Source organism: Pinus tabuliformis, chromosome 3_1 (genome assembly GCF_031772625.1).
Source record: "Pinus tabuliformis cultivar Carrire ecotype Pingquan chromosome 3_1, CPIR1, whole genome shotgun sequence".
Taxonomy (NCBI): domain Eukaryota; kingdom Viridiplantae; phylum Streptophyta; class Pinopsida; order Pinales; family Pinaceae; genus Pinus; species Pinus tabuliformis.
This window is the reverse complement of record NC_142301.1, coordinates 479,770,110-479,774,584: the sequence shown is the minus strand read 5'-3', so window position 1 is coordinate 479,774,584 and position 4,475 is coordinate 479,770,110.

Genomic DNA, 4,475 nt, shown 5'->3' with positions numbered 1-4,475 from the left:
AAACAGGAAATAATAACAGTAAACAAAACCATAGAGATATTTTTCTCTTAATTGAAATTTACAGGAAAATCCTCTGAAGAGATAAGCGTATCTAGTGTAAACAACAAATAATGAAAACTTCAAACTGAGGCGAGAATCTGTCCATGTTAAACCAGCAATCTTTAAAAAAAATATTGAACCGTAAAACGATTCTATGGAGAAGCACACAATTCATTATCCAGCCAAAGTTCAATTAACAGTAATAACTGAAACTTTATACAATTATTCGCCGTAGGGTGTAACCCTCGGCTCTGAAACAAATTATACAGTAATGGACAGGTATTAAGTGCAACCCAACTAGGGTTTTCGCTTGATCTACTTGGCGCAGAACCCAAATAATTTACAAAGTAACAGAGGCGGGGAAGCCGTTAATTTTCCACATTGAAGGAAAACCCACGAAACAGTGATAGACTCCCATGCTCAAGCACAGCTCAGATAGCCTGCTAAGAAGGAAAACGGCTCAGTCCATTACCCAAGGTATTTTCCTAAATTTTGAAACCACGAGAGTAAACGTTTCTTACCCGGAACATGGAGTGAGTAAGGAAGACAGAACAGGTCCTCCATCGAGCGTTGGCCACGGCACTGAGACTCCGCACCTGAGACAAAGGGGTCATTCAAAGAAAATGGAATAAGAATCAGATATGTGAAAAAGAAAATAAAAAAAAAAGAAAACGAACTGTAAAACCAGGGTGACATTCACCAGGGTGAGGGAGCACCGGTTTACCATGACCGAGGATAGGAGGCAGAGTTCGTTTTACACCATGAACTGCATGTTGGAGAGGTTTCCTGTGTGAAAATGAAAAAGCGCTAGAGACCTGTGGATGACAAAAGTTACACTAACAATGAACCACTAAGAATTTCCAAACGTATTGAAAAGCTTTCAAGTCATACCACCCACACCTGGATCGACTTCGACCATCGATCTGGATGGTCTCATCTCCACCGTAGGAATGGTCATAGAAACCCGGGAAGTAGCCATCGTATTGTATTTTTCGAGATATGTATCAGAAGCATTAACTCCTGGAGTCCTGAGCATGTTGTATCACATGGTGTCGACAGGTCGATCGTTCATCGTGCCAGATGGACGGTGTGGGGAAAGACCAGCTTTTCAAGTGCCAGTTGCCTGAGCGATTCTCAACAACGCTCCTTTCCAGGTTAGATATTTAGGCGAATAACATTAACTCAAATAAGAAATTACTAAATGGCCATTCATTTCTGTAGTACCAACGACCATGTTTATATTCTATCCATTGTACCGTAAAGTATGGATTATCATTGCAAGCTGAATGTTGGTTCTCGAGAATGAAATAGAATTAGATTATTAATGTTATGTGTTATGGTCAACATAGATGTAACTTATCAATAAATAATACGGTTCCTATGATATGTAAATGAATTAAAAAAATCGATTATTTGCATTTGAATTCTTATTGCTAATTTCTATTATTGTTTTAAAAAAAAATTATTACTCCTATTCTATAGTGTTACAAGTGGTATCAGAGCCCAGGTTACAACTCTGTGACCTCAGGTTAATCATAACAGAGACGACAATACATAAATAACCAAATTAACAAGCAAGCAGGGGTTATTTCAATATATTGCACATCATATCTGTTGAAATGAACTAATCTCCTGATCAGGTGGCAATAGAATGAGGAGAACGATCAGCGCTCCTCATGGAAATATGAATCAACCAGAAAAAGTTACCCACCCTCAGGGAAATCCTGAGATATGGGTACAGCTGGGAGAGGAAGCCCGCAACACTAATTTGAATATATTGGAGACAATCTAGGAACTAAAGAACGAGATGGACCGTTTACGTGAGGACAATGCCAGATTAACCATGGAACAAGAAAGGATCATGAAAAGTTTATCAGATAAACAAAACCAGCACCAGTGCATCCTAGCCCTGAGAAAACGTGAGTATCAGATGAACAGGGTTATCATACCGAACAGGAAGAAACAGAGGAAAGAGCGGAGGTTCGAGGAGAGAAATTTGATAACGCCTCTGAACATCAAACCCCAAAAAGACAGTGGATAGAACTGCAAGGGGAGTTTCAGAAGATCAAGCCACCACATTTTGACGGGGAATCCGAGGAGGCCGAAAAAGCTTGGTTAATCAACATGAACAAATATTTCCAAGTCTATGAGTATGATCACCATCTTAAGGCACGGCTGGCTATTTTCGAGCTGCAGGATAAGGCTACATTATGGTGGGAGGAAGTCAAGATGGTGTGGGGGGTGAGTGAGCGAGATGTAACTTGGGAAACTTTTCAAAGATACTTCAAGGAGAAATACTTGACTGAACGCTTCTACGATGAAAAAGCACGGGAATTTCATGATCTGCGGCTTGGGCAGCATACCATGGATGAATTCATTACTAAATTTACATCTCTACTTCTCTATGTACCGTATATTAGGGAAGAGAAGGCAAATGTGCAGCAGTTCGTTAGCGGCCTACCCCAGAAAATGCGGGAAAGGATCGAATTTGATAATCCGAAGGCCATGGACGAAGCGATACAGAAAGCTAGAATATGTTATCAGCAGAATAAACAAAAAGGAGAAAATTCTCGGAAGCGCTGGGCAGATAGAAAAGGTAGCAGAATAACTATGGGAGTTATAGGAGCTCGTAGCAATTGCAAGAAGGGATTCTCCAAAGGGGCCAGCAATAGAAACCAGTCCAGAAATCAGCTCAGATTAAAGCCACCTAATGAATCTAAATACAGTGAGCAGCCGAGTAGAGTTGATAATGAGGGATCAGCTAGGCCACCAGTGCAGTGTTGGGGTTATGGCGGGCCACACTATATTAAAAATTGCCCTCACCGAAAGGAAAGTGATCAGGTGTCCCAGGTTTAGGAAGCCTCCACAGTAGGAGACGTGGCTCGGTCCATACCCAGAATAAATGCTGCCCTCGAGGATCGTCAAGATGATTACCAGCCAATGATGGTAGAATTTGAAGGTAAGATTTTTGATCGAACTGTTTCCATTTTACTAGTCCCGGAGCTACATTAAGCTATATTAGTCCCAAAGTTGTGGAAAATTGTAATTTTCAATCCATTAAGTTTAAGAATCCATGGTTAGTACAGCTTGCAACCGGGGCAAAAAGACGAGTGCTGGCTAAGGTCAGCAACTGCCCATTGAGGATAGCCGGTCAGACAGTGATGACAGAATTGAATGTACTCCCTCTCAGTTCGTATGATGTGGTGATCGGGATGGATTGGCTAGAAAGGCGGTGGTATATAATAAACTGCAACACAAAAACAATTTCTTATCGGGACGAACTAGGAAGTGAGCAAGAAATTTAGGGTATCTTGAAACCAGTGCAGATCCGGCCAATTACTGCCTCACAGCTAGCTAAAAGCATCAGGAAAAAATGTCAAATATATGCAGTTCAAGTAGCTTATACCAAATCAGAAGATAAAATTGCTACTATGGGAAGCATACCAGTAGTGCGAGAATTTACAGATGTATTTCCCGAAGAAGTACCAGGGCTGCCGCCCAAAAGAGGTTTAGATTTTACCATATAATTGATACCCGGTGCAGCCCCAGTGTCCCGAGCACCATACCAGATGAGTCTGCCAGAATTAACAGAATTAAAAATGCAGCTGCAAGAGCTGTTGGAAAAGAAGTATATCCGTCCCAACGTATCCCCTTGGGGGGGCCATGTGCTATTTGTTAGGAAAAAGGATAGAACCCTTCGTATGTGCATAGATTATAGATAGCTGAACAAATTGACAATTAAAAATAAATTTCCACTACCCCGCATCGATGAACTGTTTCATCAAGTAAAAGGGGCAACAATATTTTCAAAGATAGATTTGAGGTCTAGTTATCATAAAATCAGAATTAAGGAGGAGGACATAGCCAAAATAGCCTTTTGAACCCGTTATGGGCATTATGAGTTTGTGGTACTACCTTTCGGGTTGACCAATGCACCTGCAACATTTATGTGCCTGATGAATAGTGTATTTCATCAGTACTTGGACAAATTCATATTAATTTTTATTGATGATATACTTATATACTCCCAGAATATTAAAGAGCATGAGGAGCACCTCAGACTCGTGTTACAGACACTACGGGAACATCAGCTATATGGTAAATTTAGCAAATGCGACTTTTATAAAGAGCAGATTCAGTATTTGGGGCATATCATCACCAAGGAAGGCATTGTTGTGGACCCTGAAAAGATTAAAACCATAATTGAATGGCCAACACCAAAGGACGTGGCAGATATCAGATGTTTCATGGGGCTGGCTGGATACTATAGGCGGTTTGTGGAAGGCTTTTCCAGGGTTGCATACCCTATCACCTCCTTGAAGAAGAAAGGAAACATATTTAAGTGGACAGCGGAGTGTCAATGGAGCTTTGAACAGCTCAAATATCTGCTCACCACTACACCTGTGCTGAGTATTGCAGACCTGGAAAAAGATTAC